Here is a 19,935-nt window from a genome sequence, read left to right on the forward strand (position 1 = left end):
CACAGCTCTCCACTTCTGGCTGCAGGCTCTAGAGTTTCTTTCTCTGCATTCAGTCAGGCTTGCATTCCCTAAGAGTTCTTGGTAGCCTGTCATCTTTTCTTAGGGTAGAACAGTAACAATGAAAACCTTACCAATGGCACAACTGCCCAGCCCACAAGGAAAAGAAAAGAACAAGCTGTCAAATTCTTCAAATATTTCTTCTGCTTTGCTGCAATTGTTGTGCTGCACCCACAGTGTGGAAAGCTGCAGTTGGTGGCACACCTTGTGACACAAGCTGCACCTCGTTCTCCGGGAAAGCTTCTTGGAAAAAGCAAACAGGACTGAGGAGAAGATTCTGGAAAAACTGAAAGAGCTTTTAAGAAATTAAATGAAAATTGAAACAATTCAAGACGTTTTTCTCGATTTGTTTTTATGCTCCCCTTTTCCATCTTGCACTAGTTGTCCTTCCCATTAACTCCAAACAGATCTCACTTCTAAGATCCATGAGTTGGCAAGTTTTAGACATTTTAAGATACCATGACCTAGACACACTTTGGCTTCCCCTGTTTTTCTTGGAAATCAATGCTGGAGAGGTAAGTGCAGTGCTTGGGTCAGGTACAAATTCTGCATTCAGGGAATGCGCTCTGAGAGTGTTTGACCCTCAGCAGGGACAATGCACAGCAGGGACTGAGGGGATTCCTGAGCCACTGTGCAGGAGTCCAGACTCTGGGTCTGGGCTGAACTTGGCAAAGTTCCCATGTTTGGACAGGCTCAGGGGCTGCCCTCGGGGAACGTGGGGCTCGGGGCGGGGGCGAGCGGGCAACGGACAAACGGACACGGGGACAAACGGCCCCGGAGCTTCAGTTGCAGCAGCGGCAGCGGCAGCAGCAGCGGCAGAAGAAACTTTAGATTCTCTTCTCCTCTCCCTCTCCCGCTGCCCCGTACCTCTCCCGCTCTCCCTTTCCCGCCGTCCCTCTCCTCTCCCCGCCTCCCTCTCCCCGTGCCGGGCTGGGCCATGCCCCCGGCCCGCCCCCGGCCCCGGGCGGGGCTGCCCCGTGCCCGCCCCCGGCCGTCCCGCCGCCGCCTGGCCTCAGCCCGGCTCTGGCCGTGCTGGCGCTGGCGCTGCTGGGCGGGCGTCAATGCCTGGGGCTGGGGCTGGGGCGGCATCGCCGGCTTTTGGCTCCGCCTGGCCCGGCCCCGGCCCCGGCCCCGGCCCCGACCTCGACCCCGAGCCTGAGCCCGGCCCCGGCTCCTCCCGGGGCCCGCGGAGGACACAGGCGGCGTTGCCTCTCCCGCCGCCTCCGCTGCGGCTTGCCCGGCCCGAGCTCCGCCGCTCGGCAGCGCAGCCGCCGGCCCCGAGCCTCCCGTGCCGCGTTCCGAAAACCGAACGCCGGGGGATGGCCGGGCCGGGGCGGGTGAGGGGCGCTCGGGGGCCGTTGCTGGCCCCGGGCCGAGCGCTGACAGCCGCATCCCACCCGCAGGGAAGGCACAGGAGGCCCTGCAGGAGCGGTACCGCCTGGGTTCCCTGCTGGGGCGCGGCGGATTCGGCAGCGTCTGCTCGGCAACGCGGCTCTCGGACGGCGCCCCGGTGAGCGGCGGGGCCGGACGCGGGCGGAGGAGGAGGGGGCGCAGGAGGAGGAGGAGGAGGATGGGGCTGGGCAGGGCGGGCGTTGAGCTCAGCCCCATGCTCCCCTTGGCTTGCAGGTCGCCATCAAAAGGGTGCCACGGAACCGCATCCGGCACTGGAGCGAGCTGGTGAGTGAGCCGGGACAGCGGGAGAAGCCGGGCCGTGCCGAGCGGGGATGAGCTGAGCCCCGGCATGGTGGAAGCCGCCAGGACGTCTCGAGGGGGAGCGGGCGTGGGGCCAGCGCAGGGCGCAGAGCATCCCGGGCTGGCTGAGGGGTTGCCCAGCCCTGGCCCGGCATCGGCCCCACTGACGGCATCGTGCTCCTCCCGCAGCCCGACGGCACCAGTGCTCCCCTGGAGGTTGTGCTGCAGGACAAGGTGTCCACTGGCTTCCCCAGTGTCGTACAGCTGCTGGAGTGTCTTGAGCTCCCCAGCGACATTGTGATGGTGCTGGAGCGGCCAGAGCAGTCTCAGGACCTCCTGCATTTCATTCGGGCACGGGGGTTCCTGCGCGAGGAGGTGGCGCGGCCGCTGTTCCGCCAGGTGCTGGAGGCCGTGCAGCACTGCACCAGCTGCGGGGTCCTGCACCGCGACATCAAACCAGCGAACATGCTGGTTGACCTGGCCATCGGGCAGGCTAAGCTGATTGACTTTGGCTGTGGCACCTACCTGCAAGAAACAGCCTACACTCACTTTGCAGGTGAGCCTACACAGGGCTGTGCTCCCGCTCCTGGCATCTCATGGCCCAACATCTCTCAGCCCAAGCTGGCCTGTGGCAGCGGGGATTCTCCCTTTTGCTGCCACTCAGGGGACTGAATCTGTAGCTGAGTTGCTTTAGAGCAGGGGTGGGTGGGGAGCCATCTTCCAGCCCTGCTGGCAGCCTTTGCCCACCACTGTGCCCAGGACTGGGGCTGGGCTGAGGCAGCCAGCCTGACAAAAACAGCCGTGGGTGGGGGTAGCAGAGAGGGAGGTTGGAACCTGTGTCCCAGCCAGTTTGTGTGCGGGCAAGAGGAAGGGCTTGGACTGCTCCACTTGCCCTGTTTGTCTTGGCTTTATAATATGTTTGGGGCAATGCAGGCAGGGAGAATGAGGGCATGGTTTTTCCCCAGCACGCAGTGGGTATTTCCTTTGCATGTCATGGTCAGGCCTAGCCAGGGCTTCCACTGTCCCCTTCCCACACCAGTGGCTTCTTTTGCAATCCCAAGTTTGTACACCAGTCCCAGGTGCTGGTGAGAGGACAGTGGTCACCCTGTGTGCCACTGATGCAGCCCCTGCCCGCCCAGGGATGCTGGGGCCAGGCTCTGGGAGTAGCAGCATCCCCCTGATGAACTCCATCTGTATTCCACAGGAACACCATCATACAGCCCCCCGGAATGGACCCGCTTTGGCTGGTACCATGGCGAGCCAGCTACCATCTGGTCCCTGGGCATCCTGCTGCACGAGATGGTCTGTGGGAAGATGCCTTTCAGGAGGGGCTGGAACTTCAGCTGGGGCCAGCTCTCGCTGCCACAACGGCTCTCTCCAGGTGGATCCTCTTCTCTGGGCATGGGTGCAATACCATTGCTGGGAGACAGCAGCGGGCTCGGGAGCATCCCGCTCTGGCAGCTGCTGAGGAGGTGGCACATGTCCTGCTCTCCCCCAAAACCAAGAATTGATGGGAAAGTTCAGGCCCAGCTCTGAGCGCATCCAGCATGGCCTGGGCATGGGAATAGTGGGGCAAAGCCAACAGGAGCCTTCTCCAGCTGACGGGCAGTTTCTGGTTTCTCTCCCCAGAGTGCCAAAATCTGATCGGGTGGTGTTTATCCATGCACCCCTTGGCCAGACCCTCATTAGAAGAGGTGTTCAGTCATCCTTGGATGCAGGATATTCCTCTGCCCTAGAAGAAGGGAGAGAGCCACAGGCACACTTTGATCCAGGGCCCTGGTAAGTTACAGCTGCACACATGCCTTGGCAATGAGAAGCAAAGGAACCCAGCCTGTGTCACTGCACCAGGGTCATGGGATGGGAACACGCAGCCCTTGTGCTGGAGCTGAGCTGCTCTGCCCAGCCCTGGTGGCTGTCATCCAAGCAGGTTTTGCTTGTCCTGGTTCCCTGACAGCTGGGGCCCTGGGCAGAGCCCTGACAGCCTGGTCTCACCCCAGGGAAGGAGAAGGAGCCCCCAGAGAAGCTGTACCAGATGGGGCTGCTGCTGCAGGAGACGGCGAGGATGACATCAAGGATGACAACCTCTTCCTCAACCTGGCCACCAGCAGTTGAAGGTGATGCACTATGATTGTGGCACCTTCTTCAAAGCCAAACTCCACAGGGAGTTTGCAGATGAGTCCACACGTGGGGAAATGCTCCCAGATTTGGGTATTGCCCAGCCTGGCTGGGAAGCAAAGGTTGCCCCTTTGCTGGGGCAGATGGAACTAAATCTTCAGTCAGCTGCCCAGCTGCTTTTTTGGCAGGGCTGGTGGGATGGGCTGGAGTGGGTACAAAATGGGAGTGGGCTCCTGGCCCTGCCAACAGCCCCCAGCACCCACCGTGCCCCGTGCCCAGCCCGACACAAACCCCCGTGATGGGAGCAGAGGTGGGACTCCAGAACCTGTGCAGGGGCTGCTTTGCTGTGCAGGCAAGGAAGGCCTTGGGCTGCTCCACTGCCCTTGTTTGCTTTGGGATCATGGTTATTTTGGGGGCCAGTGCAGAGGGAAAGAGAGAAAGTGTGGACCTCCCTCACCCATGGCTGGATTTTTCCCTAGCATGTAGGGGTTGGGCCTTCCTCAAGGTCCTGACAGAGCTAAGAGTTTTGACCTTTCTTCTTCTTTTCCCTTTTTGTCTCTAACCTCTTTTCAACAATTTGCTTGTTTTTTCTACAGGAAGCATTCTAGGTGGTCCAGTCTGGATTGGGAAGTGCTTGGGACCAGCTGCAGCGTGGATGGGCCGTGCCCTTGGAGCAGGCTGAGGACATCGCTTGGGACCAGCTTTTCTTCCAGCCGTGGATGGCGTGAGGTGGGTGCCCGTCTGCTTGGCAGGGTGGGATCAGAGCTTTTGGGAGATGGCAGCGAGCACAGGAGCATCCTGCTCTGGGCAGCTGCTGAGCAGGTGGATGTGCCATGGCTGGCTGCAGGCTGGGCACATGTCCTGCCCTCCTGCCCTGCTTCCCAAGGCAGCACTGATGGGCAGCTCTGGGCACAGCTCTGGGCACAGCCAGCACGGCCTGGGCATTGCGGGCAGCTGGGACAAGGGGACAGGAGCCCTCAGCTGACGGGCAGTTTCTGCTTTCTCTCCTTGCAGCTGGGCTCTGCGGATGCTGAGGCTGCTCTGGGCTGCTGGAGCTCAGCACCAGGCTGGAATCAGCCAAAGAAGAAATGGTGTCACCTGCAGCACAGACTTGCTTGAGCATTTTGACAACGCAGCTCAAGTTTGCAGCGTGGACACCTCCAAGGGAAAACATGACACCTCCCAAAAATTAAAATTGTTCAATACCTTCTGAAATCAAATCAATCTGGGATGACTCCAAATGACATTTTTCAGCTTGCTCAAGATGTAGCTCAGCCCTTCTCTGAACAGTTCTCTCCCCCACCTGCCTTTTACTTCTCAACTGCTCCCTTTTTTCCCCCAGTGAATTCCCAGCCCATCGCAGTCTCCATCACTTGCTGGCCTTCCGTGTTGCCCCTGACCACAAGGAAGGCCGAGCCCCAGGTTTAGGGACTCGTGCTGTCACTGGCTGAGGAGCAGCAATGTCTCAGAGGTCCAGTGGGATTTTAGTGTCATTCAGAGCCACTCCCCAGCCCTCAGCTCTCCTCACTGCTGAGTTCCCACTCCCTTTTCTTCATCCTTGCAGCAGGATGAGCTCTGTGAATCCCCTTGAGCCTCCCCACTCTTCCCAGCCCACGCAGCCACCTCAGTGAGGCTGAAGCTGAAGCTTCTCTGTCTTCTCTGGCACACCAGTCCAGTCCCCTGTGTGGGGAGCCCCAGCCCCAGAGCACAGCACACAGCAGTGCAGTCCAGGCTGGAGCAGCTGCCCTGCAGCCCTGGCTTGGCTGTTTGTGGCAGCTGAATGCTGCCTGTTTCCAGCTGTCCCTGCAGGATGGCCCCGGGGCAGAGCCCAGCCGGGCTCCCACTGCAGCCCCTGGAGCTTGGGGCAGACAGTGCTCCCAGAGCTGAGGTTCATGGGGAGCACCCGCAGCTGTGCCTCGCACTCAGTGCTGGCAAGTGTTGTGTTCTCATCTCCTGCAGCCTGAGGGGAAAACAACCTGTGCTGCCAGGCCAGCACTGCCCCTCTGGGCAGGGACAATGCTGAAGGGCTTTCCCATTCCAGAGGAGCCGGCACTGAGCCTTGGCAGGGCCTGGCAGGGCTGGAGCCGGGTCTGGCCTGCTGTCCGGGACTCGCTGCCCACCAACCGCCCCCACCCACCACGCTCCATCCTCCGGGACAGAAGGGTCTGTGTGTGCCAGGGGCTCTTGGATGTCTCTGTATCCGTGGACAGAAGGGTCTGTGTGTGCCAGGGGCTCTTGGATGTCTCTGTATCCATGGACGGAAGGCTCTGTGTGTGCCAGGGGCTCTTGGATGTCTCTGTATCCAGGGACAGAAGGGTCTGTGTGTGCCAGGGGCTCTTGGATGTCTCTGTATCCAGGGACAGAAGGGTCTGTGTGTGCCAGGGGCTCTTGGATGTCTGTGCATCCATGGACAGAAGGGTCTGTGTGTGCCAGGGGCTCTTGGATGTCTCTGTATCCATGGACGGAAGGCTCTGTGTGTGCCAGGGGCTCCTGGATGTCTCTGTATCCATGTACAGAAGGCTCTGTGTGTGCCAGGGGCTCTTGGATGTCTGTGCATCCATGGACAGAAGGCTCTGTGTGTGCCAGGGTTTCCATAATGTCTCTGTACCCATGGGTATGGGATGAACATGGACAGTGAAAGTGTCAGTCACATTGCTTGCACACTCCTTCCTTTGTACACAAGACAAATCCATGCACACCCCCACATATTCGTATATCAATAGGATAGGAATGGATAGAGACTTCGCACAGAGGTCTAACTTTGGCATAACTCACCCTTTAGCCAGAGACCAGGGGATTTTTTCCCCAGCTCTGTGTGAGAAGGTGTCCCAGAGCTGAAGGAGCAGCATTCAGAAGCAGTTTCAGGATTTCTACGCCAGAAGTGGAGCTCACAACCATCCATATAACTTGCCATATTCATTGGGATGGGCTGCTGCTTCTCTAGGAATATGGCCCAATGCAGACATGAGACTTGGAAAAATCCCAGCTCTCTGTGGGTTTGTGTAAAAGGGGGAGCAGCACAAACACTTTGTGCCTGCCTGGGGGACACAAGGTCCAAGGAGCTTTGGTGGCAGGTGAAGTTCCATTCCATTACATCCCAGAGTGGCACAGGACAAAGATCCAAGCACTCCAAACCCCACTGATGAAGTCTTTGTGATGCAGCACATCCTCTAGGAAAAGCTGCTGTCAGACAATCTATTGGGATTTATAACTTTCATTTGCAACACTTTAAATCCAAATTTCAAACTGCAATATTTTTACACTCAAGACACAGTAATGCATAAATGCATAATAGATCTTTCAATTTCCTATTGATTCCATCACAATTTAGAATAACATAATATTGCAAACAAAAGCCTGAATGTTTTTAAAAGGGGATGCTGAGGTCAGTAAGATGAATCCATGCCATCAGAACATTTACAGAGTAACTGATTTCTCTTCTTAAAAAGATCAGTTGCCTCTGAATCCAAACTTACCGAAGATTTTCAGTACACATTTGTTTGTTGGTTTTATCTTTCATATTTTTTCTTTTCTTTTTTGTCCAGTGTTTTTAACAGAGAACTCCCTGTCCATGGGGAGCTTCCAGATGGAAAAGGCTGCTGTGGCCAGGCAGCTCCAAGGGCAGAGAAAGGAGGGTCTCGACCACTGGATCTGTGCCAGTCCCACAGTCCTGGGCAGCAGCCACTGAGCCCTGGGGGAACAGAGGGCACAGCAAGAGGGACAAAACCAGGCGAGGTCAGAGACTGGAGAGAGCCAGAGCCAGCACCAGGAACAGCTGCTTCACTGCACTCTTGGAGAAAGCTTTTGGCTGGTTCAAAGTGCTGAAAGGTGTGGAAGGCAGAGAGGAGGCCACACTGAAAAATGCTCCTGTTTCCACACCCTCCCCTCTCTGTGTCCCAGAAGGAATTGCATGGACTGTATTCATCTCTTTGAGTCGTCTCATTCAGCATGAGCAGCTTAGCACCAGGAGCTGAAGGAGCTGCAGCCATAGGCCACAGGAGCTGAACAAGAGGGAACTTTTGGAGCAAAGTAATGCTGCTCAAATAGACCTAGCTGAATGCAGCGGATATAATAATGGAATCACAGCATCCTTTCTGTGGGAAAAGACCACTGAGCTCATCCAGTCCAGCTGTTCACCCAGCAGTGCCAAGCCCAGCACTAAACCACGTCCCTGAAGTGCCAAGGCCTGAACACCAGGCCCTGAGCTAAAGGTGACTTCTGGATGAACTTTGCAACCAAAGGTTATCTTTGTATCTGCTCACTGATGAAATATGCATGGTCATTAGCACTGTGATAGATGTAGCCACTCATTAGTGACACATGTATTGGTCTTTTTGTATTTAGACGCCAGACAAGGCCATGAAATCTGACATCTGGCCTTGTTTGGGAATGAATGGTCAAAGTCACCTTCCTTGGTTCCTCCTGGGGCCCTGGCCAGGCTTTGGGAGGAACCCAAGAGGAGGATGAAACCAGATGTTCCCACACTAGAAGTGCTGTCAGTTTGTTCATTCAGCACTGTCAGAGCTGGGCCCTCTCACAGCGAGGTTGGAGCCTCACCTGTGGCTGGAGGCACCTGCAGGAATTCCCAGTGTCCAGGAGTGGCTCTGCAGCCCTTGGCTGGGACAGCTTCCCCCAGCTGCTGTGTGGATCTGGGGGATGGTAAAGGCTGAGGGTAAATGGTGCTGGATCTTTCTTAATCACTGCAGGCAATCTTTGGTGCTGACGATTGGCTGCATTGCTGAGCTGCTCCTTTTGTGATTCTTTGCTGCTTTCAGCTGCAGTAAATGATACTGATTCCTTCAGTTGGAGTCTGTGTCTTTGGTGATGACCCTGCCCACTGGTAAAACAAAACTGGCAGAGTCTGGCCAGATCACAGCAAAATGTCACTTGTTAAATGTAAATGTGAGGAATCAGTGGCATCAGAAATTCCCAGATGGGAAGCCCTTCCCTGGAGTTGGCTGGCTCTGGAGTGGGCTAAGGTCACAGCACTGTGTGAGCAGTGGGGCAGTTGGTTAAAAGAAGCTGAACCCCTGGATGTCTTAAAATGTATCCAAAAATTGCATATGGAAAAGGAAAGAACTTGTGGGTTTGGGCAGACAAAGATGAATTTGTTAACAGTACATTGGAAACAGCACCTTCAGAAGGAACAATTCTTGTTGGAATGTTCCCACATGGAGCAACAGAAGAAGGTTTTAATCTTGAGCTCCGATGCATTTGTGCAAGTGAAATATTAATATCATAAATATGTACATATTTATAGTATAATAGGACCTTAATATATATATTGATATATATATTTTTATATATGTCTATACCTATCTGTCTATATTTATATTTCTATATCAGTACCTAAATCTATGTATAAAATAGTAATAATGTGAAATAGTGCTGACAATACTAATTTGGTAGCTTTGGCTGCTCAGGGATGTAACACTAAATACTCTACAGAAAAGGATTGGCCAGGACCCTAATGTCAGAGGTAAACTTTGTGAGATTTTATACAATGAAAAAAGGAGGAGGGGATGAAATTGTCTGTTTTTACAGGGTTTGCTGATACTGTGATGCAGAATGCTTTGTCTGTTACTGTGAAAAATACTGTGATTAAGCCTGCAGGGTTTTTCATGAACCAGACTATCCTCAAGCTGCAGGACTGGTTGAACGGGTGAAGGGGTTCTTAAAAGAGCAGTTGAAAAAATGAGGAGATTGGAACCTGTCCCCATGGAGAACCCATCTCCCAGATGTGCTCCATGCCCTTAACAGTGGCCCACTGGGGAAATGGAAACCCCTGGCTGTGCATGGCTGCACCCAGTTTGCAACTACAACCATGGACAGTGAGACTTGGACTGCCTGGGAAATTGTTGTGGGTGTGATGGCCCCTGGCAGGGTCAGCCCAGAGGCTGCAGGGCTGGACCTTCCTGCTTTGGAATTAATTAGCATAAATGAGAAGAAAATGAGAGTTATCCATACAGGAACAGGAATTCAGATTCCTCCAGGACATTTTAGTTTGGTAACTGCCCACTTGCACCTTGGCCTTGGAAAATGTTCATGTCATGGGAGAAGGAACTGATGCAGATTGTCAAGGAGAAATTAAAGGAAATGTGTTAAACAACAGTGAAGAAAATTGGATTATTCAATCCTGTGGCAGGGTAGCACAATTATTGATATTGTCAGGTTTTAAAACAATTGGGAAAAAAGGACATCCACCTCCAGTCATTACCATTTGTGGAGATAAAGGGTTTGGATGCAGCAGTCCTAATAATGGAGGCAGAGTGTGGTTCCAGAGGCCAAAAGGGCCTCCTGAGGCAGCTGAAGGAATAACAGCTCCTGGGAAAGACAGCACTGTTTGAATCCTGAAACCTGGGCAGGAACAATGGGAATATGTCCCTGCAGCCAAGTATTCTGTGTGAGAACAAGCAGATATTATTATATGATGTTGTTTTACACATGCTGCCAGACCAAATCTCCTTGTCTGCCCCAATGGCTCCTTTGGAAAATGCTCTGATCCACAGGGCTCCATGTGAAGGCTGCTGTGACACTGAGGGACTTGCACACAAATTCCATCCAGGAGCCTGGGTGCCCTCAGGGACTGGGATCTGGCCCCCTTCCTGCCAAAGGGGAAAGGGCCCCACCAAGCTTTGTTACCCACAGACACCGTGCTAAAGCTGAACAGCAAAGGACTTGGGGGCATTATTCTGAAATTAAAAGGGTGCCAGCTCCATGGACAACAGAATTATTGCTCTTATCCCAAATGAGACTGAGGAAAAAGAATGAATAACCATGTCACTGAAGTACTGCTGATGTCTGTAAGTTGTATCTTGAGAGTCAGCCAGAATCTTTGTTTGCCACAAACATCTCTAGAGTTTCACCAAGGGATTGGTCATCAAAATTGTTATGAAAATTTCAATATCAAAATAGCCAAAGTACTCAATGTTGCTAATTGCTGGGTTTGTTCTCAGCTGCAGCCGGGAGGAATGGGGCTCCCTTGGAGGGCCCACTGTGTGGGGTGGCCAGAACTCTGTCCATGGGCTCTGCCTCATAACAGAGTCAATCAAGGGACGGTTACAGAAAACTGTGCTGTGGAACACAAGAATACAATGATCAGTTTGAGAGGATTCACTAAGATTTCCCTTCAGGAGAAACTGAACCCTGTTCTAGTTACAGAGGCCACAGTGTGAGAGGATTTCTGTGCTTCACCATCACTCCCAATGTCAGTAGAACTTGGGATGGTGGGGCAGGTCAATGTCAGTGTCACACCACTCCCAGCTGCAGGGCCACCATTTAGGGTCCTTCAGCAACAACCACAAGGAAGAGCTGGGGCCCAGAGAAGAATTTCCCCCCAAGGAGTGCCTTGGTTTTCTAGAAAGCCAAAGATTCTAGTTCACGCTCTGCCCCATGGGCACTGCCTTATACTGCGGAGTTTACAGTAACAAGATAAATTGATTATTAGAAGAAATAGGAAATGATACTATGAAAATATCCAATAGCACATCCTGTGAGCCCCAACAAACACGAATGGGGACTCCACAGAACCGCATGGCCTTGGATTATCTGCTTGATGGCCAAGGAGGAACCTGGGTTATAATGGTACAGGGATGTTGCACTGCTATCAGTGCTGGGTTTCAAGTCAAACAGTCAGGAATCACCTTGACAGAAAAAACAGTAGAAGAGGGGAAAAAAGAAGAAAATTCTTTTGGGTGGGATTGGCTTCATGGCTGCCAAATTGGAGGCTGCTGCAAAATGAATTTGTGACAGTGTCTGTCATTGCAGTGTGAGCACTTGGTGTGTTATGATTCCATGTTAGAGCTGTTGTGTGCTGGAAATGGAGTACTGAGACTTGTCTAATAGAGACACAGTCTCAAGAAAAAATGGGATTTGATAAACTAACGGAGAATAGCAACTAATGAGGGTTGTTTTAAAAGGAATGTGAATTATAGCTCTGAGTAAATAACTTGAACAGCACTTAGTTGAAGAACAAGAGGCAATGCCTGTATGCCTAATATCTAAATCTAAACTGTGTTATTGAAAGAATTGTTATAAAGGTTGTAGTTCATCTGCAGGTTAAAGGACCCAATTAAAGTCCTGAGTCCTTAACACCAGGCCCTGACTGAGGCCTGAACAACAGGCCCTGGGCCAAAGCTGACCTCTAGATAAACCTTCCAACCAAAGATTATCTTTGTATCTGCTCATTAATGAATAATTTTTAGCAATATGATCTCTGTATCTATTCATTGGTGAAATGTGAATTTACCTTTCTGTATTTAAAAATCAGACAAGGCCCCATCTGGCCTTGTTTGGGAATGAATGGTCAAAGTCACCTTCCTTGGTTCCTCCTGGGGCCCTGGCCAGGCTTTGGGAGGAACCCAAGAGGAGGATGAAACCAGATGTTCCCACAGTAGAAGTGCTGTCAGTTTGTTCATTCAGCATTGTCAGAGCTGGGCCCTCTCACAGCGAGGTTGGAGCCTCACCTGTGGCTGGAGGCACCTGCAGGAATTCCCAGTGTCCAGGAGTGGCTCTGCAGCCCTTGGCTGGGACAGCTTCCCCCAGCTGCTGTGTGGATCTGGGGGATGGTAAAGGCTGAGGGGAACTGGTGCTGCATCTTTCTTAATCACTGCTGCAATCTTTGGTCTTTGGTGGTGATGATTGAGTGCATTGATAAGCCGCTCCTATTTTAATTATTTTCAAATAATTATGTGCTTTACTTTTGTAATTTTTGTAGATTTACCTTATATAAATTACACAATTCTTTCAGTTGGTGTCTGTGTCTTTGGTGCTGACCCTGCCCACTGGCAAAACTGACCCTGTGGGCTCCACAGAAACCAAGGGGCCCTTGTGACACTGCAGGGCCTCCTGTGACCAGGGGACCATGGTGACCCTGTGGGGCTTCATGGATCCAAGGGGCCATTGTGACACTGGGGCCTCATGGAACCATGGAGACCATTCTGACACTGCGGGGGACTCGTGGCAACAAGGGTCCATTGTTTTCCTTTCCCTGCCCCTGCCCCGTTCAGCCTTTCCCTGCCCCTGCCCCAGCCCAGCAGAGCAGCAGAGTCAGGTCTGGCCCTGTGGCAGGAACTGGAGGCACTGGAGGTCAAGGACAGCCACTCTGGGTCTGGAATGCTCAGTAGATGCTCAGCTCGGGCAGCTCCTGCAGCCCCAGGGCCAGCCCCGCTGCCCAGCCCAGCAGCAGAGTTGGCCCCGGGGCTCCTCAGGCAGCTCCTGCTGGCCCAGGGACAGGGCAGCCTCTTGCCAGGGCTCCTCTGCACACCCACGGGCTCCTGCTCTGCTCCTGGCCCATGCCAGCTGCCCCCAGAGCCCTTCCCAGGGGAACACGTCTGGGCTGGCCCGAGCAGCCATTGCTGCAGCCCCTGCCCTGCTGCCCAGAGCCCCGAGCTGGGGCTGCTGCTCTGCAGAGCACGGGGGCTGTGCTGCCCGGGGCCCTGGGCTGCGTCTGCTGGGCTCTGTGGTCAGCCTGGCACACAGAGGCAGCTGCTGGTGCTCTCTGCACTGACCCCCTCCCACACAGGCTCTGCGGGGATGGAGGGGGCTCAGAGGTGCCTGCCTTGTGCCAGGGCTGCCAGAGGGGCTTGGGGCTGCCCTGGATCCTCCTGGGGGAGTTCCCTGAGGGTCAGACCAGGCAGTGCCCAGACTCCTTTCCCTGGGCCTGCTGTGTCCCTGGGCTGCAGAGCTCTCCTGGCTCACAGCAGACATTCAGTCCTTGATCTCGGGGTCACCCCAGCCTGGCCAGGCCTGTGCCCAGTGAGCTCCACTCCCTGCTGGTCCCTGGCACACACTGTCCCTGCAGGTCCCCTGTGTTCTCCTGGCAGCTCCCAAGGCCCTCCAGACAAACCTTCTCCTGCCATCAGCCCTGGCACAAGCTGCAGAGCCCCAGGAAGGTTCAGCACAGACCATTCAGCATCTGATGGGCACTGACCACCAACAAGCAAAACCTGACCCAGACTTGAGTCCCCCAAAGGCCCCAGTGAGACCCTGATCTCATCCCACTGAGGCCTGGAAGAACCAGGAACACAAGGAGCCTCTTGAGAGTCCTGAGAGTGACTCTGGAGGGGAGCAAAGCCTTCCTGCCCTGCGCTCAGGAGATGCCCTTTGCTGGTGGAGCTGCTGTGCTGGAGCCCAGCTGTGTCCCAGCAGTGCCCATGGCCTGTCCCTGCCTGAGGGCACAGCACGGACACGCAGCAGGACAGTGACCAAGCTGCCAGAGCACTCCGGCCTTGCACCCACAGCAGGGCTGGGAAGGGGAGTGTGGAGCTGGGAGGAGCAGATGTGGAAAGAGCCAGGGCCATTGTCCCTGGACATGCTGCTGTTCTGGGAGCCCCTTCCCTCCACCTCTGCTCACAGGAACAGCCCCTGCAGAGCCAGAGAAGGGCTGAGGAAATGCCTTGGGCACACAGCTCAGGACAGCCACTTCTTTTTATTCACATGCACAAGGAACAAGCCACCTAAAAGCCTTTGTGTTAAAAAAGAGAATATCATGTAGAAATACTACTACTCAGAGTAGTACTGCAGTATCTTATAAAAAGCATTATAACACCAGAAAAATAATAGGAAAAATTCCCAGTGACAAAATGGACAAATAGGAAAAAAAGGCCAAGATTGTCAAGAATTACATTCTGAAGGTTCTGGAGAAGACAAGTTTAATGTTTCTGAAAAGATACAGTCATCATTTTCCTCGGGGCATCCTTGAGCTCCTGGTTCCTCGGGCTGTAGATGAGGGGGTTGAGGGCTGGAGACACCACTGAGTACAGAACAGAGACTGAGAGATCCAGGGATGGGGACGAGATGGAGGGGGGCTTCGGGTGAGCAAAGATAACAGTGCTGACAAACAGAGAGACCACAGCCAGGAGAGCGAGGCAGGTGGAAAAGGCTTTGTGCCCTCCCTGCTCAGAGGGTATCCTAAGCACAGCCCTGAAGATCTGCACATAGGAGAAAACAATGAACACAAAACAGCCAAATATCAAACAAGCACTAATTGCAATGAGCCCAAGTTCCCTGAGGTAGGATTTGGTGCAGGAGAGCTTGAGGATCTGGGTGATTTCATAGAAGAACTGGCACAGGACATTGCCATGGCACAGGGGCAGGGAAAATGTATTGGCTGTTTCCAGCAGTGAATAGAGAAAGGCACTGGCCCAGGCAGCTGCTGCCATGTGGGCACAAGCTCTGCTGCCCAGGAGGGTCCCGTAGTGCAGGGGTTTGCAGATGGACACATAGCGGTCCTAGCACATGATGGTCAGGAGGAAATACTCTGCTGACAGGAAGAAATACAAAAAAAAGAGCTGAGAAGCACATCCTTTGTAGGAGATGGTGCTGGTGTCCCAGAGGGAATTGTGCATGGCTTTGGGCACAGTGGTGCAGATGGAGCCCAGGTCGCTGAGGGCCAGGTTGAGCAGGAAGAAGAACATGGGCGTGTGCAGGTGGTGGCCGCAGGCTACGGCGCTGATGATGAGGCCGTTGCCCAGGAAGGCAGCCAGGGAGATGCCCAGCAAGAGGCAGAAGTGCAGGAGCTGCAGCTGCCGCGTGTCTGCCAATGCCAGCAGGAGGAAGTGGCTGATGCAGCTGCTGTTGGACATTTGTGGTGCCTTGGCATGGGGATCTGTAAAAAATGTAGTCATGGAATAGTTGCATTTGGAGAGGACTTTATCCCAGCACAGCGTGGGGGCACTTTCCCCCACTGCCTGCCCAGGGCTCTGCTGCCTGGAGCTGTCCCTGCCAGCAGCTGCTTCCCTATGCCCAGGGCTGGACCCTAACAGTGCTGCCAGAGCCCAGCCCAGCCCTGGGGGCTCAGCTCTGCCCTGCAGACCCCTCCCAGCTCTGGCACTGCCCAGGGGCAGCTCTGGCTCTGCAGGCTCTGATGGCAACATCAGAGCAACATTGAGGAGGCTGGAAAAGTATCACTGATGCTGTCTCTAAGGGGTCCTGTGCTGATTTCTGTCACTGCGTGGTTTTCTCAGATCTGAGAAAAAATTTTTAAAGTTTTTCTCACCCTGAACTGAGATTAATATCTGTGTGCAATTTCCCAACCATGTAACCCAGACCTGTAGATTAAAAAAGCAGGATTTTCCCTTTTATGCAGTCCCTCCCTTGCTCTGCTCTCTATATAACCTACATTGGAAATGTTCTGCAGTTAAATGTGGTTCTGGTAGCAGCCCTGAAAAATGCAGCATCCTCCCCACACAAGGAGAACACTTCCAAGCCTTACCATCTGTCTCCCTCCACCCAGATCTTGTCCCCCAGTGCTGGGAGCAGCTCCCCGGGCTGGCTGAGAGCTGTCCCTGGCAGGCAGCAGAGTCCCTGCCCCAGCACAGCGCCCTGGGCTGCAGGAGCCTGCTCTGCAGGACAGCCCTGGGCACCCCTGGCTGCTCTGCACAAAAGAGAATCAGAGAATGTACTCACAGAGTCTGTAGGCATTGGGATGTTCCAGCTTTAGGAGATGGCTTCAGGAGCTGCAGCTGCATTGTCCTGCAGCCAGAGGTTCCTGTGCCAAGGGCTGGCAGTGATTCTGTCCCAGGCACTTCTCAGCACCTTCCCAGCCCTGACTGATTGAAGCTCTCTGTGCCTCTGGGCTATGCCTGGGGAGGCTGCAGGCAGTGCCTCAGCCCTGCTGGGCTGGCAGAAGAGCTGCTCATCAAGAGAAATGTGCTTTTGAAGCTCTTCTTGCTTACCAGGAGCTGCCTCTGTTCCAGGAGCCCAGCCCAGCTCAGCAGCACAGACACAGCACAAGGACTTTAATGACCCTCTGGGGTTTTGTGCTGAGGCCCTGAACATCAGTCCCTGAGAGGCAGCTGAAGAAACCTCTCCAGAACTCCAAGTCAGAATCCAACTCCAAAGTTTCTTGGACTTTTAATGGGTCCCACTGAGAGACACGACTGAGAAAGTGTCCCCAGGCCCCAGGCAGAGCAGAGAACTGGAGGCAGTGATGACAGGTGGGGACAAAGAAGCCAGGTCTTGGTGCCCTGGGGCACAGCAGGGTCTGTGCCACCAAGGGCTGGGAGGACACACCTTGTCCTGAGGCCCTGGGGCCTCCTGGCACAGCCCCAGCCAGGCTGGGCACTGTCAGCCCCTTGTCCTGCCCTCAGCATCCCCCCCTAGCCCACATCCCAGTGGCCTCAGGGATCTGTTGGAAGGAGTCCCTGGGGAGCCTTGCTCAGGAATGGCCCTGGGGGCTCCTGAATGCTCCCAGGGAATGCAGATTTTTCAAAGGACTTTGGGTTTTGTTCTTGCCTTGGGGATTCTGAGAGCTTTGTGCAATCATGGCCTCCAATTATCTGCTGTAATTAGTCCCTGGAGAGGCTTTGTCAGTAACAGCACTCAGTGGGGCTCACTAATGCTTCAAGGTACTTCAGTTATTTGAAGGTACTTGCTGTTTCCCTTTTGATACAGACTCTGGGAGAGGTTTGTGCTATCATGGCCCCAAATATCTGTTTTAATGAGTCCCTTGAGAGCTTTGTACTGACACTCAGTGGGGCTCATTAATACTTTGAGATACTCAAGGTTTTTAAAATACTTGGAATTTTCCTTTTCACACTGAGTCTTTGAGAAGTTTTTGTGCCATCCTGGCTTCCAATTCTCTCCTCCAAGGAGTCCATGAGGAGCCTGTGTTGGGGATGGACTTTAGTGGGACCCATTCATGCTTTGACACACATTGGGGTTTTCTTCTGTCTTTGACTTCTGGACAGGTTTGTACAATCTCCTCTCAGGGCCTGAGGTTCCAGTGCTCAGCTGTAAATTCACCATGAGCCTTATTAGCATCAAGCCAGTCCTGACAAACCATGGCTCTGCCTTGATTTCCCTCTGGTCTAGTGCTGTTCATCAGGAAGTTTTCCTCTTGGAGAAATATTTGAAAGATTTTCTAGGAAATATGTATTCCTATTTTCAAGGATGTCTTTTATTATTTTTCTTATTACACAAGAGGTGATTGAAGCATTCTGTGACTGATATTGATCCAGGGACTCTCTAAAGGAGCTCTGGCCTGGTCAGAGAAGCTGTGCCTTGAGCTGTGACCCAGTGTGGACAACCTTGCTCCACATTCCCCAACCCCATCCTGTCTCTCCTCACTCACTTGGGATCTGCTTTGCTTGGAGATCTGACTGCACACAGCCAAAGAGGGGTTTTGTCTTTTTAATGCTTTGAAGCAATCGATATCTCTTGAGTTTCTCTGTTGAAAACATAGACCCTCCTCAAGGCTGTGCCAAGCCCAAGGTGCCACCAAGGTGCCACCAAGGCCACTCCTGGCCTGCCCTGGGCCAGCTGTGAGGGTGGATCATCATCCCAACCTGCACTGGGCCATTGCAAAAAGCGAAATTCTGACTAGTTTGACGTTGATTTCTGTTAGGGACCGGATACCCCCCTACCCCAGAGACAATATTTTCTAAAATGTCCTTGTTGACCACACTGGAAACATATTTTTGGGCCCTGTAAATGTTGCTAGGGCCCCTTAAAGGGGAATGGCATGGCCACTAGGGCCTCTGCAACTCCTTTCCCAATGGCCTGGGCTTGTATGACCGCTCTGTCTTCTGTGGTCCTGAGGCAATTACAGCCTCAATCATCTGCAGGAGTGTGGGTTCTATCTCTAGTGGAAGGGCATGCAGCCCTTTCTTACATTCCAGGTTGGCATTGACTACCCCCAATGAGTTTAGTAATTCATTTTGAGTCTTTTCATCCCGGACTTGTTTCTCTAGTGCCTGTTTAAGGCGATCAATCAATTCCATGCAGGGCTCTCTGGGTTCTTGTCTTATATTTACATAGTCCAAACTGGGGGTGCTACCATCCGGTACCTGGATTAAAGCTTTCAAAGCCATCTCTTTTATATCGTCCAATACTTCTCTGGGGATACCTGCTGCTTGATCATCTGGCAGGCTGTGTTGTCCTTTTTACAGCTAGGTGGTTGATTGTCAATTGTGCCCTTGCCCCATTATTAGCATAGTCTGCTATTAATTGATTTAGTAAACATTTCCATCCCCCTTTCCCACAGGGTGTATTCTGTAGGTGATAGAAACATGGTCATAATATATTTTAAATCATAGGGGGTTACATGTGCTGTAAACATGGCCCTCATTATGCCATTAAAACAACGTGAGTCCTGCCTATAGTCTTTAGCTGCCCTACAAAACTCTTTGATTTCCCCATAAACCAATGGCTGATACCTGGGATTCTGCTCCCTTCTTTCATCATGTCCTGGGGTAATGTGGAGTTTCAAGACTATTTGCCAGTCTCCTTCCTGAACTGCTTCCTTCCAGATCTTTTCCCAGGGATCTCCTAGGGTTGAGGGGAGAGGTGGCTCTGGGGAATCCAAACTGTCTTCTGGGGAGGAAGAATAACTTGGAGCAGAAACACTTGGATTAGAAATAGTGTGACAGTTTTGCTTAGTATCCTTGGCCATGGGGTTTATATTGTTGCCGGAGGGTGAGTAAAGGGCGCTGCCAATTTGTCATTTTCTGGAGCTGTGGCCCAGGGTGGAGGTGGAATGAATGACAGTGGAGGCGTGACCTGCAGTCACAGGGGTGGAGTCTGGAGGTTCGTTCAGAGTGGAAGAGAAGGTTGTGGTAGCAGGAAGTGGAGGAGCCAAGATGGAGGGAGGATGGCCAGGCTCCCGAGCCACATTCGGGCTTCTTCCATCTTGGGTCTCCAGGGCACAATTCTCCAAGACAGCATGGCCATTGCCATCTTGGACCATCATGGAAAGTCCAAGAAAGGCTGGTTTCAGGGGAGGTCCCAGGTTAGGAGTGACTGATGGATCAAGTTTTCAACACACAGCTTGCTGGTGAAGTGTCTCAAGGATGGTGTAGAGGAAGGGGAGCATACGGGGTGCAATGGGGTCCCTTTTGATTGAAAGGTTGTACAATTTAAATCCCACAGAGTCACAGAATTCGGTAGTATGGATTTCGTCAGCATAAGTGTCTGGAAAATTTTTAATGATCAACCTCACAACTGATTTTAAATTGTTCTTTGAAAATATTTTGTCATGATCAGTGAAAATTAACTTAAAGTGTCCATATAAGCTCCTTTCTACTTTGGACAACTGGCCATGCATTTTTCTCCTTCTCCACTTAGGGGGGA

General features: G+C 53.0%; 1 long non-coding RNA gene across 1 annotated transcript; it reads left to right on the forward strand.

The window, feature by feature from the left end:
- Positions 1 to 3,245: 3,245 nt before the first annotated feature.
- LOC135287753 (uncharacterized) lies at positions 3,246 to 4,588 on the forward strand. Its single transcript, XR_010351299.1, has 3 exons — positions 3,246 to 3,528; positions 3,747 to 3,863; positions 4,461 to 4,588. It is a non-coding gene; the product is annotated as an uncharacterized LOC135287753 (long non-coding RNA).
- The last annotated feature ends 15,347 nt before the right edge of the window (positions 4,589 to 19,935 follow it).

This window comes from Passer domesticus, chromosome 31 (assembly GCF_036417665.1).
Source record: "Passer domesticus isolate bPasDom1 chromosome 31, bPasDom1.hap1, whole genome shotgun sequence".
NCBI classification, from domain to species: domain Eukaryota; kingdom Metazoa; phylum Chordata; class Aves; order Passeriformes; family Passeridae; genus Passer; species Passer domesticus.